We start from the raw sequence: 21,354 nt of genomic DNA, 5'->3' as shown, positions 1-21,354 counted from the left end.
TATTCTATATGATCGTATTAGTCGCGCGGGGTAGCGCGGTCTAGGGTTCTTGCCATGTCCGAAAGAACAGACACCATATCCATATAAGTACGGCCATGACCTTCTTCTTCTGTGCGGATGCACACATATTCCCCGAACTCTTACGGGGCTTGGTAAGAATGTCTTCCACGAGTAATGAGTGTGTTGGGGTGGGACACTACGAATGTAGTGTGTGGACATACAAGGTGAGAATGTAGGCCTCGAGTGAGGCGTGTGCGAGATAGTCCCTGCAGTTGCGCTATCCTCTGTACCCTCGGTGGCTCAGGTGGATAGAGCGTCTGCCATGTAAGCAGGAGATCCCGGGTTCGAGTCCCGGTCGGTGCACACATTTTCAACTGTCCCCGTTGTATACAGGGTGTCCCAGCTATCTTGTCCACCCAAAATATCTCTGGAACAATATCAGCTATTGGAAAACGACTTTCACCGGTATCAATGTAGGGCTGGGGCCCATGAATGTATATATTTGGAAACATTCTAAAACGAAAGCATATGTGTTTTTTAACACAAACTTATGTTTTTTTAGATGGACCTGCTGTATTTTTTCTTCAGCAATCCATAGCATGACAAAGCACATACACAATGGAGTTGATTGCATCGCAATATTCCCATTACATCCCGAGATATTAAGACGCGAAGTTGACGCTTGAAACACCCGACATGCGCTGCTAGCGCACGTCCTGAGGCTCAGGCGTGAACCCCATGCTGCCCGTAATCGCGATGTGATTGACATGTGTAATCTCACTTCCATACTTATCAAGAGGTCCGAAACGAATAATACGGTCTGCTGCCATCAACTCTCATAAGCACATAATGGTTTCCCTCTTGCACGTTTTACGTATCTACGTACACAATATGAACCAGTACCGATCGGTGTACACCCGTCAGGTTGCCTTATTTATCCTGCACACCCAAAATAAGGTTTATCTAATGCGTTATATGACCCATTGTGCCTGTCGCGCAAGGCCTGGCTCTACCTAGTCAAGTGTCCAACGTAGTTCCCGCTACTGCCACAGTTACTACTTCGCCTTTTTTATGATTTGCGACCCATGCAAACTCCTGTACTCCACCACCCTCCGAGCATCCCATTTGTTGTTGCTTTGGCGTGCAGTACACCGCTTGCCAGTGTAGTCGTGCATCAGAGTAATCTAGTGACGGCACGGAGGTAGTACACATTGTGAATAAACGTTGTGTTATGGAACTTATACTGTACAGTATAATGTACACACATGAAGATATGGTAGAAATGCTGCTGATCTATGGAGAATATACGTTGACGGGAAATACGTTATGAGATTGCTTGTTTGTTGATAGTACTGTTAGCGAACATTATGATTATTAAGTTAATATGTCTGTTTTCTACCCTACTCTACATATCTGTACTGTACCCTGTTGTAGGTGGACGAAATGCTGTTCAGGCAGAACAACTGTACAGAAGACGATTCCCTGACAAGCCATCGCCTTCGCGCCGGATGTTTGGTCGTCTCACATCTCGTCTACGTGAAACGGGAAGCTTAAATCCAAGACCTCGACATCGTCCTAGAACACGCACAGGTGAACGTGCTGAAGTTGCTGTGCTCGCTACCATAGCCGTGAATCCTCAAATCAGCACACGTCAAATTGAACGTGAAGTTGGTGTGTCGAAATCAAGTGCACAGCGTATTCTTAAACGTCATAAATTTCATCCTTACCATGTTCATTTACACCAGGCTCTTCATGGAAATGACTTCCGCAATAGGGTAACATTTTGTCGGTGGGCTCAGCAAAAACTTCTGACTAATCCAAATTTTTTTGCAGATGTTCTCTTTACCGACGAGGCATCATTCTCCAACAAAGGAATTGTCAATATGAGGAATATGCATTATTGGTCCGCAGATAATCCAAAATGGCTCCGTCAGGTAGAGCATCAACGTCCGTGGAAAGTTAATGTTTGGTGTGGGATTATTGGAGATACCATTATCGGACCTTTCTTTATAAATGGCATCCAAAATGGCAGACAATACTCCAGATTTATACGACACAATCTTCCTGTTGTCTTGGACACCGTACATCTGAACCGGAGAATGGTCGTGTGGTATTAGCATGACGAATGCCCCGCACATAACGCCTTACGAGCACGACGACTTCTGAACCGTAAGTTCCCTGGTAGGTGGATTGGACGAGGTGGTCCAGTTAGGTGGCCTGCCCGGTCTCCGGACCTTACACCGCTCGATTATTTCCTTTGGGGAGCAATGAAGGATGCTGTTTACCAACATGAACCAACAACACCAGAGGACATGAAGCAACACATTATTGATGCTTGTACGGCCATCAAAGAGGAGACAGTAGCACGAAGTAGGTCATCCTTCATCCGCAGAGTGACCCTATGTATGCAAGCCAATGGGCATCACTTTGAGCACGAGATGTGAGCGCTATGTTTAGTATGTAGTGCTGGTATCACAGTGGAAGTTTCTACAAAGGGCCATTTCACCCAGTGATGTTAAGAAACATTTGTTTGAAACAATTTATCATTTAACGCATTAGATAAACATAACATTGATAATTATGTGATAATAAAACTAATTGGTTAAATATGTTTACATTCATCTTCTATGTCCTACCTGAACTTCCCAAATGAAAACATTTTTACCTAAACAACGGTAAAACTTTTAGTCCACTTGCTCGTTTCACTAAAACCATCAACATGAATTTTACTATTACGAGTGAATGATTAACTGTCACTTGCGCTAGATCTACAGTAAAGTAAAGTTTTAACGTTGAACGGCATTACCTTTTTAGTAACGGATTAACGATAAGCGAAGTTAACTTTGTGACTAACGTTGCGGTACACAGATATGTTGCAGAACCGCATCATCCCTAGCCTATGTGATAAATACCTGCGGGAATGTACGACGTTAATGCAAGATGGCAGCAGACCGTATTATTCGTTTCGGACCTCTTGATAAGTATGGAAGTGAGATTACACATGTCAATCACATTGCGATTACGGGCAGCATGGGGTTCACGCCTGAGCCTCAGGACGTGCGCTAGCAGCGCATGTCGGGTGTTTCAAGCGTCAACTTCGCGTCTTAATATCTCGGGATGTAATGGGAATATTGCGATGCAATCAACTCCATTGTGTATGTGCTTTGTTATGCTATGGATTGCTGAAGAAAAAATATAGGAGATCCATTTAAAAAAACATAAGTTTGTGTTAAAAAACACATATGCTTTCGTTTTAGAATGTTTCCAAATATGTACATTCATGGGCCCCAGCCCTACATTGATACCGGTGAAAGTCGTTTTCCAATAGCTGTTATTGTTCCAGAGATATTTTGGGTGGACAAGATAGCTGGGACACGCTGTATATCAACGCCCGTTAGGAACTGAAGGTATTAATACAATTCTAATTCCGTTCTAGGCGGCCGCAGGTCATCAATGGTGTCTGTTCTTTCGGACATGTCCGAAAGAACATACACCATATCCATATAAGTATATAATTCTGATTTAGGTTTTCTGTGATTTCTCTAAATCTCTTAAGGCGAAAGCTCATGTAGTTGCTTTGATAAGGACATGGTCGATTTCTTTCCCGTCCGTTCCAGTCCAAGCTTTCTTCTATATTGTCTCGTCTGACAAAAAGGAAGATGCCTTTGAGGCTCTTTTTTGTAAATGATAGGCAATCAGTGGATTGGACCTTTTGTGTTATCGCATTGTCTCACAGCACCCTGTTATGTAGACTTTGTTGAAAATGACTTGTCGGAAGAGGTCCCTTGGCTACAACGACGGGTACGTCCTTGCATCATGACGGGCGCCCAGCACGTTCTAGTCGTCAGTTACACATCGACTACAGAGAAGATGGGACGACAGAAACGGTCACGTTTCATGGCCACCAAGGTTTCTAGACGTTACCCCTTCAGATTTTTGCCTGTGAGAATGGCTGAAATGCAAAGTCTACAAAGAAAAAGTAAACACAAGAGACGGACTGATCGTTCGTATAGCGAATAGTGCTGCCCCCATAAAAGAGCGCCAGATCTCAGAAGAGCTACATGTGAAGTTGTCGTCAAGAGAGTTCGTTTAGTACATTGAAATTGGAGGTGGACTTTATGAAAATAAACTTCGAACGTCATCATTTAGCACGTAATACTGATAAACGAACCATACACATTTCCAAGCGTTCGTCATTTGAACCCGACATCCTACCAAGAAGTTGAAGACTGTTAGACACTTTAGAGCTGAACAGGTATCCATGGCAAGTCATGTGTAACTGTTTATAGGGAGGTTAGTTGGAGTTTAAAGTCTTGTCTACGTCAATATCAAATTTCTGTCACACCAAGGCATTCCTACAATGAAAATCAGTCTTAGTTAAAAAATGATACTGTCACCCATCAAAAGAGTGTATGGGCGCTGTGGTACAGCTGGTTGAGAATCCGTGTTTAGGAATCTACTACTAGAGCTCGTTGGGAACCTACTGTCATCTACAGTATGACTCAGCCTTACTGACGTCGTCATGGGACCTTCTGAATCTACTGCTACTACCACAACCACTAGTACTCTGCCGACTGAGCTTCATCGACCCACTCGTCTCTGTGAACTATCATGGCATATTTTTCTGTACAGGCACCCTTACAATTTCTCAAAAATGATTTGGATGTTCACCGTAAACGTTTGGTGTATATCTGAGTCGTTTAAGCATAATGGGATGTAGGACATTTGTAGTTCAATCAAATGGGCTACTCTGCCATGTCTAGAAATGTTTGCAGCACATGTAAGTACAAGACTTCCACACTACCTCTGCTAATCTACAAATTGAAACCTTAGAAAAGGGACTATGTGGACTGCAGTTGCTTTAGGTTGGATTAAAAACGTTGAAAAATCAATATCAATGTAAAAATCCTTGTTTGTGAGGCAAAATTGAAAATCATAATGCATGCCCTCTAGATGTTAGTCTATCAAACGAATATGCATGTGGAATTATGTGAATTACGCCATTTCTTGTCACATCCTGGAAATTTCATTGGATTTTTAGATGTGTATTGATAACAGTCCATTTGTTTGGTAGTATAACCGGTAGCGAACTTAGAAAGAGCTGGTAGTTATCGTAGACAATGGTTAAAAACCGAAACACGTTTGAAAAACCTTTGTAACTGAGACTTACAAATACTTACGGGGATCGAATGTAATGCTGTTTGCCTCGTAACGTTATTGGTGATCCTCTTCGAAAACGAAATGTATCTCTCAGTGGAGTTGGGCAGGAGACAATACGACAGAGCTATCAGATGTATCCATAAAGCACCTATGTTCATCTTCCTTAGGACGATACTAAGTTCAGTGGCTCACAGGTCCACATGATGATAAACTGCAGAAGACAGAACAACAAGAAACGCGGTGAACATGTTGGATGTTCCATGTACGACATAAACCATAAACTTACGTGTGGAATAGCTTAAAATTGTCTAACTACTAGATCATTTTCTGTTTGTGGGAGGATGACTGAAGTTTTATATGTCCTGCAGACCAATACAGTGCTATTATATTGATTTAACTTTAAAATATGGACCTAAGAACTTCTGCATGGCATTAAATCCCTATCAGCAATTCGCAGTCCAGATGACAGTACCACAAGAAATCCGCTTGACATATTGCATGTTCTATGCACAGCATAAAACACTCGTAGTTTTGGTGAGGTTTTGTCAGCTTTATACATACGTTTCTCTGATCATTTGCTTGACAGTAAGTTATTGTGTGTGTGTGTGTGAGAGAGAGAGAGACTGTGATGACCTAGTGTTCTGTTCTGTTCTTCTTCACGACCTTAGCGCAGTATACTGTGTAAATTCGGACGTCATACGCTGCTGTCCTGTGTATTTCTGTCAAGGAGTTCGCTTTAATTCTGTCCTGCAACATATGAGCAGATGGTCTTACGTCTCATGCTTTCTCCTATACATTCGGTGTCTAACATCATTGTGTCTTACTCTTTTCGTGAAAACATATCAAACTATAAAATAACGAAACTTTAGCGACGAGAAGCGAGTGTGTGCTTCCGCACAAGTCCTGAGGAGATCACTTTACACTTCGTTGGGTACTTTATTCGTAATATTCATTTACTTGAATATAAATACGACCTGAAACTTCGATATTTTGAGTTATCACCCACCGCCGATTAGGGATGCCACTTGTCGCTGAAACAATTGGTTTTCGGCTACACCGGTTTTTCATCTCCAGTCTAACCTGAGCGTTACAACCGCTCATAATAAGTGGTTTCTAACGTAACCGATTTTCGTTTTTTTTGTTTTTTTGCTATTATTTCTAGCAATAAACGTAGACATCGAACAAAGATTGAAAAATTTTCTCAGACTTTTGCATTATATATTTCAAGACACATATCATCTAAATAGCAAGGAAATACTCGAGTAAATAAAACAAAACTTACTCCATCCACCATTTGCTGCTTTTCTCGAAAAGTAATTAGGTGTCGAATAATATAAAACGTTCACCAGTATTCTTCTACCACTTCTAATTTTTTAAATTCCTGTTAAAAATCACGTTTTAGTCCAGGATCATACCACTGTTTGGCGTTAGGAATAGTCTGTACTGAAGGGAGAAAACTGAGGCTGGAGGAATCTATTTTTCGTGTTAAGTTGTCCGCTTTGATACAAGTAGATACAGGTATACTATATATAGACACGCAGCAGATCAGCTAATTTCTATTTTTTCCTTATAAACTATGAATGAATTGATAAGTTTTTAATTTATTATTGGTGCCACAACTTCGTTTCTCTTTTATTATTTCATAGAATAATAATATTTTGTGCAAATTTTTCTTTAACTATTTTCCAGGAAAAATCTGTTTCTACTCAAATATATATCTTTACTTTTTAAGGGGAATTTGAATACTACTGATTTTTTGCTGATAAAACCAAAAATACTCTTTCAAAAAATTTAAATGTAGGCAAAATGTAAAAACTCAATAGGAACAATTACATGATTATAGTTCAAGTTTCAGTAGTGAATTAATCCGATTGCGAAAATTTATTGTCCATTCCGTTGATAGATACTTGTCCAATAATGTGTTGATCTGAAAGTTGACTCCTTCGATCAGAAACAGTATCATTCAGAGACTATATCAGTCTTTCAGATGTCATAGAAAGTCCTACCAAACTCATCTACAAAAATGTATTATCTAAAACTAAATATTTTAGCATTACTGCTGTGGAAAACTGATATATAGCTTTTATATCCGTTCATCAGTAAAAAAGAAAAATACCTGTTATAACTAGGCTGACCAGACGTCCCGGTTTTGCCGAGACAGTGTTGCTTTTCACATAAATGTCCCGGTGTCCCGAGAAAATCATTCGGGACACACAATTTTCCTGGTTTCCAATCGAGAAACAAAATGTGTGCTATAATAATTCTTATTTAATGAAATATTTGTGAAAAACAAATTTTCTAGGACTAGAACAGTATGGAAATATATATTTTCACAATACATGCGTGCAGCATTTGGTTTAACTCGCCTTATACCCTAAGAAAGAGTAAGAGATACATTGAAAAGAAAAACAAGTATAAACCTCTCTGCCTCTTACTTGTCGACCTTCCGCTTTACGTCCGTCAAGACAAATAAAACCAGAACTAAAGGAGGTATAAAGGAGCATCATTTAAACCGTTTCTCCTGACGGGACTGTAGCAATATGGAAGTCAATTTTGTGAAGAATGAGTGCGATGCGAGCGTTAGCAGTGCTTATTGAATATTGTTTGGCATGTACGCACGCTTGCCCTTACAGTCTGCAAACGAAAGGGCGGCGCGTTGTTGGCAGATTTCACTCACTAACGTGTCAGTGACAAAGCTTCACTCTACCGATTTGTGGATCAATTGATAATAGTTCTGACTTAGAAATGAAAGTCGGCGGATGATCAACTGTGTGGATAAAGTTACTACCAACTATTCTTAGTCAATGAATGTGAATATCAAACTCAGTAAGTCTTAAACTCAGTAAGTCTTAAACTCAGTAAGTCTGGTGTCTGGTACAAATGTCCAACCGGAAGCGTTCATTTAATGAAACGATAAAGAAAGAATGACAGCTATTATTACTGTGAAAACTCACTTCAGTTTTTTATTTCGCGGAATTTTAGCTTATCTTCTTTCTAACAAGGAGCAGATAGAATCTATTCCTTCCTCTGATAAATACAACAAAGGTAAATCCTAGAATGAAGTAATGTATATACACTCCTGGAAATGGAAAAAAGAACACATTGACACCGGTGCGTCAGACCCACCATACTTGCTCCGGACACTGCGAGAGGGCTGTACAAGCAATGATCACACGCACGGCACAGCGGACACACCAGGAACCGCGGTGTTGGACGTCGAATGGCGCTAGCTGCGCAGCATTTGTGCACCGCCGCCGTCAGTGTCAGCCAGTTTGCCGTGGCATACGGAGCTCCATCGCAGTCTTTAACACTGGTAGCATGCCGCGACAGCGTGGACGTGAACCGTATGTGCAGTTGACGGACTTTGAGCGAGGGCGTATAGTGGGCATGCGGGAGGCCGGGTGGACGTACCGCCGAATTGCTCAACACGTGGGGCGTGAGGTCTCCACAACACATCGATGTTGTCGCCAGTGGTCGGCGGAAGGTGCACGTGCCCGTCGACCTGGGACCGGACCGCAGCGACGCACGGATGCACGCCAAGACCGTAGGATCCTACGCAGTGCCGTAGGGGACCGCACCGCCACTTCCCAGCAAATTAGGGACACTGTTGCTCCTGGGGTATCGGCGAGGACCATTCGCAACCGTCTCCATGAAGCTGGGCTACGGTCCCGCACACCGTTAGGCCGTCTTCCGCTCACGCCCCAACATCGTGCAGCCCGCCTCCAGTGGTGTCGCGACAGGCGTGAATGGAGGGACGAATGGAGACGTGTCGTCTTCAGCGATGAGAGTCGCTTCTGCCTTGGTGCCAATGATGGTCGTATGCGTGTTTGGCGCCGTGCAGGTGAGCGCCACAATCAGGACTGCATACGACCGAGGCACACAGGGCCAACACCCGGCATCATGGTGTGGGGAGCGATCTCCTACACTGGCCGTACACCAGTGGTGATCGTCGAGGGGACACTGAATAGTGCACGGTACATCCAAACCGTCATGGAACCCATCGTTCTACCATTCCTAGACCGGCAAGGGAACTTGCTGTTCCAACAGGACAATGCACGTCCGCATGTATCCCGTGCCACCCAACGTGCTCTAGAAGGTGTAAGTCACGTACCCTGGCCAGCAAGATCTCCGGATCTGTCCCCCATTGAGCATGTTTGGGACTGGATGAAGCGTCGTCTCACGCGGTCTGCACGTCCAGCACGAACGCTGGTCCAACTGAGGCGCCAGGTGGAAATGGCATGGCAAGCCGTTCCACAGGACTACATCCAGCATCTCTACGATCGTCTCCATGGGAGAATAGCAGCCTGCATTGCTGCGAAAGGTGGATATACACTGTACTAGTGCCGACATTGTGCATGCTCTGTTGCCTGTGTCTATGTGCCTGTGGTTCTGTCAGTGTGATCATGTGATGTATCTGACCCCAGGAATGTGTCAATAAAGTTTCCCCTTCCTGGGACAATGAATTCACGGTGTTCTTATTTCAATTTCCAGGAGTGTAATTTGTATCTGGCTATTTATTAGTAATATTACTTAATTTTTGGATTAAAATTGTACCCATTTAATATAGTAAGTGACTAAACATTGCAGGAAATATATCCAGGCTATAATAATGAAACGTGTACATCGGTCTTTTTTATTTCTGAAGAATTATATTTATGTGTAATAAACATGCATTTCCTTTTCCAATTCACAAAATGGAGATACATTCTTGCTATGGGTTTTTGAACTGTTGCATCGTCATGTGCCTATACTGATTTCAAAATATCACGATATCTGACAAGAAAAGGTAAGCGTAAGCGTAGCGATGAAGCTAGGTAGAAAGTACAAACACAAGTGTCCCAGGTTTACTCTTTGAAATCTGGTCATTCTAACTATAATCGGGACCAAACAAACACCGAAAAATAACGGTTATTCAGAAATAAAACACTGGTTTCGGTTTTAACCGGTAGGTTGTTCCCATCCCTGCTGCCGTTGGGTTACGGCCACGAAAATGTCCTACAAAACGAACGTGGCTATCGGCAGCACAGCGCGGCGACTCGCGGCCCACAGTCAACGCACGAGGCCGATGCGGCTGGCAGAGAGGCACACAGCCTGGCGGTGACAGCTCTGCACCCGGTGATCCGTGAGCGCCGCCCTGCGGTGATGGCGGTGCACGAATCATCACGCACTATGCGGCCACTTTCTAGCGTCATTCTCGTTAAATGGCTGTCGTTGGAGGCTCTTGACTACATATTAAGTCCAGCAGATGGAGTGGGGTTCTGCTGGTGATGGTAGTTCAGTTTTTCGGCTTGAAATGTGGTGTACAAGTGGGATACTGACCACTTCCTCTTAGGAAATATTGTACTTTATCGTTATATGTATTTGCTACGTTTTTGATGGCTATAATACAACTTGTAAATAAGTATAAGTGTGCTTCATTCACAGATGTTGTTGCTATGTGCCTTATATGTACACATTTACATGTTTGATGGCTCTGTACCTGACCCCAAATTCTTCGATGCCTCCACCTTCGCGTTAGAAATCTGCAAGTATATTCCCAGTGCCCCACTGCTCAGCTCATCTCCCACAGAGACTCTGTCCTTACTAAGTTCTTCTCTCCCTCTTTCCACACTGACCTCCTCTGGAAACTTCCCCATATCACTTTTGATACATATGCGTCTCTCATATCTTTCCTTACACCCTCCTTTTTCCCGTCAGCCTCAACCCCCTCGTCGTCCACCAAACCTCACCATCGTGATCATGAAGCTGAGTTGCGTGGTCACGGAGGTGGATTGAATGCCCGCCCCACCCTGGAAATCCGCTCAGCCCGACACATCTGTAACGTCTCTGGAGCTACTTTCCTGATGTGCGTGTTCACAGAGTCCGCCTCCTCCATAGATCACCTTCTCACTCAGACCTAATTTTTAATTGCCGCCACCAAGTTGTCCCCTCCCATTCCCCTCCTCAATCCTAGCGCTGCCAATGCTGCCTCCTCTAATGATCATCTCACCCAAAACTGCAAAAACCCTCCCACCTGCTCCCATTATAAAGCCTACCACTTCCTCAAACAGTGTCCTAACCACGCATCTCCTCCTTCCCACAACACCTGTAATGAATCCCATCCCATCTACTCCTACAAATGCAAGGTCAAGCCCCCTCACACCAACCCCATGCTTACCATCCCCGATCCCCCCACCAATCAGCCCATCCACCCTAAAAATTCCTTCCACCCACCCCCTACGGCCAAAGACATTATCTATTTCCTAACCATCATCCTCCAGAACATTCATCTCCTCCAATGCGCCTACACCCTCCAGCAGATACCCCTTGCCATCCACAGTCTTCCATTTGAACACCTGTGCCACCTACTCCCATAACCAGGCCCACTTCACCTCTACCCACCTTGACACCCTCATTTAAGTCTCTCTTCTCCTCCCTCCACTCCCATCCCCCCACACCATCCTGGCAAGCCAACAGTATTGTCTCCTGTACCAAAATATCCACTCCCTTCTTGCCAAGAAATATCTCTTCATGCATACCCTGTCCCAGCACCAGGCTGAATCCTTCATCCTTAATGGAACCTTCCTTCAACCTCACTATCATGTCCGCACCTCTTCCTATCTATTTCACAGCACTGTCAATCCTCTTACCCTGGCATGAGGGGGGGTGTCGCTGTTAGGTACCTCAAGTATATCCCAGTCTGGCCACAATCCCCGTTCAGTGACCTGATCGATTACCTCAACCTCAGTGTCTTTTTTCCCTCCATCACTCTCACCTGTGCCAATATCTATGTCTGTCCAGCAGCTCCCCTATGGATTCATCTACCATATTGACTGAACCTTCTCCACCTATGTGATTGCTGCAGACCTCAACATTCACAGCTGCAACTCTGCCACTCTCCGACAGTGGCATCAGTTCGTCGCTACCCTCCATGTTTCCTTGTTCCCCTCCCACAAACAACCATCCTGAAAGTAACTCCACCCCTGATATCACCCTCACTTCCATCAATCCCCTTGGTCATACCACTGTGGACATCCTCGACCCCATTAGTAGAGACCACCTCCCAGTCCTTATCACCATCTCCTCAGCCCATCACCCAACTCCTGCCCCCGACCCTGCTGCCCCTCTGAAGTCCATCCATGACTACTGCTGAGCTGCCTCCCAGGTCGAAAGCCACCCACTTATGTTTCAACATCCCACTGACATCACACATGTCTAGTCCTTCCTCCAGGAGACCATCACTGACATGGTGGAGGTCCACAACCCCACCAAACTTATCCACCCTCACCGCCCTACTCTTCCTCCACAGGGCTTCCTTCTTCTCCATAAATCCCGCAGGCCCTGCCGCTCCTTCCTCTGCACCTGTGACTGGGGTACACTCCTCCACCACAGCAATTACAGTGCCACATACATAACCTATTAAGATACTCTGGGACTGGCGCCAGACATGTACATGACTCAACACCACCCTCCCTGTCAGCTCCCCCGAGTACTGGTCTGCCTTCCACCACCTTACTGGTAGCCATCCCACCTCGCATTATCCTCTTCTCCAAGCTGATCCGCCTCCCCTGACAACCTCGGGCTAACAATTTTGCTTCCCACCTCTTTGAGGTCTTCTTGATTCCCGACAATACTCACTTTGATTACTCCCTCTTTCCTACAGTCCTTGAACACACCAGTACCTCCATCACACCACTTGCCTCCAGTTTCCAGTACCTGGATCAGTTGCCCCCCCTCAGACTTAAACGCTCCTATTACAGCAAACGACATCAAAATCATACTTTGCTCCAAACACAACACTGTCCCTGGTCACGACGGTGTCATCTAGTGCCACCTCAAAGAATCCCGCCTCTCCTTCCTGGCTGTCCTTGCTACCTTGTATAACGTCATCCTCTCCACCTGCTTTTACCCAGATCTGTGGAAGACTCCCAGCATCCATCTGTTCCTTAAACACAACAAACCCCCTTTTGACACCTCTTTCTATCGTCCCATCTGCCTCACATCCATGTTCAGTAAGGTCTTTGAGTCCATCTCCTGCCATATTCATTACCACCTCAACCAGTACAGCCTCCTTCCCCTAATCCAGTGTGGCCTCCGGCCCTCCTTCTCTACTGATAACCAGCTCTTTAACCTTACCCATCTTCTTTCCCTTCTTGTTCCTCCATCTTTGTTTCCCTTGACCTACAGAACGCCAATGACCATTTCTGGCATCCCAGGCACCTCTTTAAACTTCAGACCTACGCCTTTGCTATCAATTTCGTTCATCCCGTTGTTTCCTTTCTTTCCTGTCGTCCCTCCTATGTCACTAACGACAGTACCACTGTTGTACATTTTATCCCACCATGGGCATGCCCCAAGCCCATCTGCTCTATCTCCTGTATACTGCAGATATACCCAAACCTCCCCTGCCTGTTCACCTCCTCCAATTTGCCGATGACACCGCCTTCCTGGCCCTCTATCCTACTCTTCAACAGTCACAATGTACCCTTAAAACCCACCTCGACCAGTTCACTGCTTGGTGCAACCAGTGGCTCCTTCACATCAATCCTTCCAAGACCCAGGCCTGACGGAGCGGCTGGGCTAGAGATTCCGTTACTTCGCAGAAACTTAGTGAAAACCGTTTCTGGCGGGCTACCAGCGAGGCGTGGGAAAGACTTGTGTTCCCAGGCAGTCTTGGCGGGCAAATTCCCGCGTTTTCTGCAAAATCGTAACTGTAATTGGCTTGCTCAGAGCATAGCTCCGTGACGTAGCAAAATCGGCGCAGAAATTGGCGCCAAGAATCTCCATTGGTGGAAAGGTAGTGCTTTGGCAATAGAGTGGAATTTTCCGCCGGTTTTCGAGTTGCTGATTGGAACGTTTAACCTCGGCCACTGTCGTGGGGGCGGGAATGTTCTGTGTTCGGTTTGTACGGGTGCTCTTGTGGGAGTGGGCTCTCGCCTTTCAGTCGGAGTAGGTTACAAGACTGAGTTCTCGCTGCTCTGGACCGCCTGCCTTCCATTGGCTGTCTAATATACTTTTATTTAATTGTAACTGTTTGATGAAGTTGCTGAAGTTTCTACTTTAACGTAACTTTCCGAGTACAGTTGGCAATTGAGCGTTCTGCGTACAAGCGGCCTATGTTGTCTGTCTTGAGCGGTTTTGGCTAAAGTTGACTGTATCGGAGTTACTGTGTGACTTAGCTTGTTAAAGTCAATCACTGTACTATCAGTGATTGTGTGGCGAGCCTTCTTCGTCTTCCTCAGAGGCGCATTTTTATTGCTAGGAAGTCTTTAGTCTGGAACAACCAGACCAGGATAATTTGTTTCAGGCTATACTCACGACTTTATCATCACCACGACGGGACGTTGAAGCAACCAGCCATCGCCTCCGGTACGCCAGATCGTGTTCTTGCAGTTAAGAAGACAGCTTGGTAATGTATGTCTGCAGCACCAGCAGATTAGGGATTTTCCTAGGTGATAATCAGAACTCAGCAGAGCGCGCCTGTTCGTCTTTTTTCTATCTTTGTTCTGTCTTGGGTGTTCATTGTCTGAGTTCTCACTACTGTAGCAGCAATTAATGTTGCGTTGGCTGTGTGTTTCTCTTAAGATTTGAGTGGCTCCACATACCACTTGGTCATAAATGTCACAATCTAGTTTATGGACAATTTCACCTTCACAGCATTTATTTGAGTACCCAATTTGACGTAATGTAAATGTTTCATGTGTTTTTGTTTATTATTTTGAGTTTAGTCATAATAAATCAAATTGTTATTTTGGAATTTAATTGATGAAAGGAGAAAATATAAAAATGCAGTTAATGAAGCAGGCAAAAAGGAATACAAACGTCTCAAAAATGAGATCGACAGGAAGTGCAAAATGGCTAAGCAGGGATGGATAGAGGACAAATGTAAGGATGTAGAGGCTTATCTCACTAGGGGTAAGATAGATACTGCCTACAGGAAAATTAAAGAGACCTTTGGAGATAAGAGAACCACTTGTATGAACATCAAGAGCTCAGATGGAAACCCAGTTCTAAGCAAAGAAGGGAAAGCAGAAAGGTGGAAGGAGTATATAGAGGGTCTATACAAGGGCGATGTACTTGAGGACAATATCATGGAAATGGAAGAGGATGTAGATGAAGATGAAATGGGAGATACGATACTGCGTGAAGAGTTTGACAGAGCACTGAAAGACCTGAGTCGAAACAAGGCCCCTGGAGTAGACAACATTCCATTGGAACTACTGACGGCCTTGGGAGAGCCAGTCCTGACAAAACTCTACCATTTGGTGAGCAAGATGTATGAAACAGGCGAAATACCCTCAGACTTCAAGAAGAATATAATAATTCCAATCCCAAAGAAAGCAGGTGTTGACAGATGTGAAAATTACCGAACAATCAGTTTAATAAGCCACAGCTGCAAAATACTAACACGAATTCTTTACAGACGAATGGAAAAACTAGTAGAAGCCGACCTCGGGGAAGATCAGTTTGGATTCCGTAGAAATGCTGGAACACGTGAGGCAATACTGACCTTACGACTTATCTTAGAAGAAAGATTAAGGAAAGGCAAATGTACGTTTCTAGCATTTGTAGACTTAGAGAAAGCTTTTGACAATGTTGACTGGAATACTCTCTTTCAAATTCTAAAGGTGGCAGGGGTAAAATACAGGGAGCGAAAGGCTATTTACAATTTGTACAGAAACCAGATGGCAGTTATAAGAGTCGAGGGACATGAAAGGGAAGCAGTGGTTGGGAAGGGAGTGAGACAGGGTTGTAGCCTCTCCCCGATGTTATTCAATCTGTATATTGAGCAAGCAGTAAAGGAAACAAAAGAAAAATTCGGAGTAGGTATTAAAATCCATGGAGAAGAAATAAAAACCTTGAGGTTTGCCGATGACATTGTATTTCTGTCAGAGACAGCGAAGGACCTGGAAGAGCAGTTGAACGGAATGGACAGTGTCTTGAAAGGAGGATATAAGATGAACATCAACAAAAGCAAAACGAGGATAATGGAATGTAGTCGAATTAAGTCGGGTGATGCTGAGGGAATTAGATTAGGAAATGAGACACTTAAAATAGTAAAGGAGTTTTGCTATTTGGGGAGCAAAATAACTGATGATGTTCGAAGTAGAGAGGATATAAAATGTAGACTGGCAATGGCAAGGAAAGCGTTTCTGAAGAAGAGAAATTTGTTAACATCGAGTATAGATTTAAGTGTCAGGGAGTCATTTCTGAAAGTATTTGTATGGAGTGTAGCCATGTATGGAAGTGAAACATGGACGGTAAATAGTTTGGACAAGAAGAGAATAGAAGCTTTCGAAATGTGGTGCTACAGAAGAATGCTGAAGATTAGATGGGTAGATCACATAACTAATGAGGAGGTATTGAATAGGATTGGGGAGAAGAGAAGTTTGTGGCACAACTTGACCAGAAGAAGGGATCGGTTGGTAGGACATGTTCTGAGGCATCAAGGGATCACCAATTTAATATTGGAGGGCAGCGTGGAGGGTAAAAATCGTAGGGGGAGACCAAGAGATGAATACACTAAGCAGATTCAGAAGGATGTAGGCTGCAGTAGGTACTGGGAGATGAAGAAGCTTGCACAGGATAGAGTAGCATGGAGAGCTGCATCAAACCAGTCTCAGGACTGAAGACCACAACAACATTTTGGACAGAACTTTCATTCTGTGGATCGGTAATGTAACCCTTTCATTTCTCACTACGTTAATGAAACTTTCCTTTATTTAACTTACTTATCAAATTTAATTGTTACAGGTGCCAAACTCTTTTCTACTCCACTTGCAGGGTCGATTACAATCAGTTCGCGTTTCTTTTTAATACATGTGCAACTGCAAAAGTCGGAGTTAGAATAGGGGGGCTTAGAGCATCATTTATATATGAAGATTCTAGAAGAATTTAGTGTTAAATACACTGCTAGCCCCGGCACCTCGCAACATACACAACGTCTTAATTTTTAGCTGGGACAACATCCTCAACGAAGGATGATGTCCTAGAAATAAAGTAGTATGGTTCCAGTCCCGCTGGTTCTCACAAAATTTTCGGAAGGTTTCCCTCTGTTGTAAAGCTTACACCTTTTATAGAAACCCTACTGGGATATCTCAATTGCTCCACTATCAGCTAGTCTGGTAATTGGCTGAATAGGACCGTGACTCTCAATGGGCTGCATGTCAAGCAGTCTTTTGAAATGCAGAATGAAAAGAGTAAAAAGATAAAAAAAGAACGGCTCTGCGGTTGGTGGATATGTTAGTGCCACTCATATAGTCACCATCAATTCCACAAACAAAATTTTTTTGTTGAATTACACAGGTATAGGATCTGAACCCATTTTTTGGCTTCAGAGCCACTGCACAAGTTTCCACCTCACGAGGACGAAATCCATCTCTTGATTTTCAATTTCCCTGCAGAAGATATGTGTGGATTACAGGTTATTTTCAACTTAGGTGAATTCCCTTTTCATGTTTTAATATGGGTTAAAGTACAAGTGTGTTCCCGCATTTTTCATTTTGCCTCTGGTCATAGAAACTGTGGCTGCAGCGCTATGACAAACTGCGTATTACTGGTGGAGACCAGAACTTCTATCCTCGTAAGGCAGTCGCATCAACAGTATGCGTGCGACGTCTCTATGAATGGAGCTGCCAGCGGTGGACCATGGCGCAATTCCAGGGCGTCTAGAATGCTCGCGGTCCGTTCTGGCCCTCCCGGATTCAGCGTGTGCGCGGCCGGCTGATGGTGAAACAGCTCACGGCTGACGGTGCGCTGGCTTGTGAGGCGGTAGTAGTAGTAGCAGCAGCTTCATTCATCCGTAGATCTCTTTTAACAAGTATATAGGACATGTCGAAGTATTTACAAATGCAGACCAATTTAAAATAAGCGAATTCGTATTCACATATATTTACAGACTTATATTTAGAGACAATCATTAGATTTTGCTTCTGGTATAAATAATTTTTTTACAAATAACTTATTAAATAATGTAATGCCACACTGTTCACTCCTATCTCACTATCAGTCACTACACATACTATACACACATTGCTTCAAACACTTCACTCACTAAACACACACACACACACACACACACACACACACACACACACACACACTGGTGATCTGGGTCATTTTCTGTACAGCAACTTCCCATTTGCTATCCTGAAAAACTGAGTCAGCATCCCTCCATAATGAGTGAGATGTGAAAGAGGAAGAGGTGTTAGTATTGTGCTATGCATAGCTTGAGGAGAGAGTGTTTCTAGAAAGGAATAAAGAAGGAAAAAAACATGAAGTGAAGGTGTTGTGTGGAATGTTGGATGTTTTATAATCATTATTAGAATTATTTATTTGTATAACATTTTTTATCAAACCCCTTCTCTGTTTTCTACATCTACATCTATATGGATACTCTGCAAATCACATTTAAGTGCCTGGCAGAGGGTTCATCGAACCACCTTCACAATTCTCTATTATTCCAATCTCGTATAGTGCGCGGGAAGAATGAACACCTATATCTTTCGTAAGAGCTCTGATTTCCCTTATTTATCTTTGTGATCGTTCCTCCCTATGAAATTCGGTGTCAACAAAATATTTTCACATTCGGAAGAGAAAGTTGGCGATTGGAATTTCGTGAGAAGGTTCCGTCTCAGCCGGCCGCCGTGGTCTAGCGGTTCTGGCGCTGCAGCCCGGAACCGCGGGACTGCTACGGTCGCAGGTTCGAATCCTGCCTCGGGCATGGGTGTGTGTGATGTCCTTAGGTTAGTTAGGTTTAAGTAGTTCTAAGTTCTAGGGGACTTATGACCTAAGATGTTGAGTCCCATAGTGCTCAGAGCCATTTGAACCATTTGAACCATTCCGTCTCAACGAAAAACGCCTTTCTTTTAATGATGTCCATCCCAAATCCTGTATCATTTCTGTGACACTCTCTCCCAATTTCGCGATAATACAAAACGTGCTGCCTTTCTTTGAACTTTTTCGACGTACTCAGTCGATCCTATCTGCTAAGGATCCCACACCGCGCAACAGTATTCTAAAAGAGGACGGACAAGCGTAGTGTAGGCAGTTTCCTTAGTAGGTCTGTTACATTTTCCAGGTGTCCTGCCAATGAAACGCAGTCTTTGGTTAGCCTTCCCCACAACATTTTCTATGTGTTACTTCCAATTTAAATTGTTCGTAATTGTAATTCCTAGGTATTTAGCTGAATTTGCGGCTTTTAGACTAGTCTGATTTATTGTGTAACCGAAGTTTAACGCGTTTTTTTTAGCACTCATGTGGATGACCTCACACTTTTCGTTATTTAAGGTCAACTGCCACTTTTCGCACCATTTCGATATTTCTTCTAAATCGTTTTGCAGTTTGTTTTGATCTTCTGATGACTTTATTAGTCGATAAACGACAGCGTCATCAACAAACAACCGAAGACGGCTGCTCAGATTGTCTCCCAAATCGCTTATGTAGGTAAGAAACAGCAAAGGGCCTATAACACTACCTTGGGGAACGCCAGAAATCACTTCTGGTTTACTCGATGACTTTCCGTCAATTACAAAGTTCTGTGACCTCTCTGACAGGAAATCTCAGATCCAGTCACATAACTGGGAAGATATTCCAAAAGAACGCAATTTCACTACGAGCCGCTTGTGTGGTACAGTGTCAAAAGCCTTCCGGAAATCCAGAAATACGGAATCGATCTGAAATCCCTTGTCAATAGCACTCAGCACTTCATTTGAATAAAGAGCTAGTTGTGTTTCACAAGAATGATGTTTTCTAAACCCATGTTTACTGTGTGTCAATAGACCGTTTTTTTCGAGGTAATTCATTACGTTCGAACACAATATATGTTCTAAAATCCTGCTGCATATCGACTTTAACGATATGGGCCTGTAATTTAGTGGATTACTCCTACTACCTTTCTTGAATATTGGTGTGACCTGTGCAACTTTCCAGTCTTTGGGTACGGGTCTTTCGTCGAGCGAACGGTTGTATATAATTATTAAGTATGGAGATAACGTATCAGCATACTCCGAAAGGAACCTAATTGGTATACTGTCTGGACCAGAAGACTTGCTTTTATTAAGTGATTTAAGTTGCTTCACTACTCCGAGGATATTTACTTCCACGTTACTAATGTTGGCAGCTGTTCTCGATTCGAATTCTGGAATATTTACTTCGTTTTCTTTTGTGAAGGCATTTCGGAAGGCTGTGTTTAGTAACTCTGCTTTGGCAGCACTGTCTTCGATAGTATCTCCATTGCTAACGCGCAGAGAAGGCATAGATTGTTTCTTGTCGCTAACATACTTCACATACGACCAGAATCTCATTGGATTTTCTGCCAGGTTTCGTGACAACGTTTCGTTGTGGAAACTGTCATAGGCATCTCGCATTGAAGTCCGTGCTAAATTTCGAGCTTTTGTAAAAGATCGCCAGTCTTGGAGATTTTGCGTCTGTTTAAATTTGGCATGTTTGTTTCCTTGTTTCTGCAACAGTGTTCTAACTCGTTTTGTGTACCAAGGAGTATCAGTTCCGTTGTTTGTTAGTTTATTTGGTATAAACCTCTCAATTGCTGCCGATATTATTTCTTCGAATTTAAGCCACATCTGGTCTACACTTATATTACTAATTTGGAATGAGTGGAGATTGTCTCTCAGGAAGGTGTCAAGTGAATTTTTATCTGCTTTTATGAATAGGTATATTTTTCGCTTATTTTTCGAGGATTTGTGGATTACAGTATTCAATCTTGCTACGACAGCCCTGTCTACACTAATCCCTGAATGGGTTTTGATGCTCGTTATTAACTCAGGATTATTTGTTGCTAAGAGGTCAAGTGTGTTTTCACAACCATTTACTATTCACGTGGGCTCATGAACTAATTGCTCGAGATAATTTTCAGAGAATGCGTTTAGCCCAATTTCGGGCTATTTTAAGCGTACCTCTGGAATTAAACATGTATTTTCGCCAACATATCGAGGGTAAATTAAAGTCACCACCAACTATTATCGTATGAGTCGGGTACGTGTTTGAAATCAAACTCAATTTTTCTTTGAACCTTTCAGCAACTGTATCATCTGAATTGGGAGGTCGGTAAAAGGATCCAATTATTATTTTATTCCGGTTGCCAACAATGACCTCTGCCCATACTAACTCACAGGAAGTATCTACTTCATTTTCGCGACAAACACGTCACCGCCAACCGTGTTTAGCCTATCCTTTCGGAACACCATTAGGTTCTTC

The 21,354-nt window shown here is 43.4% G+C and overlaps 1 non-coding gene across 1 annotated transcript; it reads left to right on the top strand.

The window, feature by feature from the left end:
* Nucleotides 1–286: 286 nt before the first annotated feature.
* Nucleotides 287–363, top strand: Trnat-ugu (transfer RNA threonine (anticodon UGU)). The gene has a single exon. It is a non-coding gene; the product is annotated as a tRNA-Thr (tRNA).
* The last annotated feature ends 20,991 nt before the right edge of the window (nucleotides 364–21,354 follow it).

This window comes from Schistocerca cancellata, chromosome 2, assembly GCF_023864275.1.
Source record: "Schistocerca cancellata isolate TAMUIC-IGC-003103 chromosome 2, iqSchCanc2.1, whole genome shotgun sequence".
NCBI lineage: Eukaryota > Metazoa > Arthropoda > Insecta > Orthoptera > Acrididae > Schistocerca > Schistocerca cancellata.
Note: the sequence above shows the minus strand (reverse complement) of the source record. Positions and strands in the feature narration are given on the sequence as shown.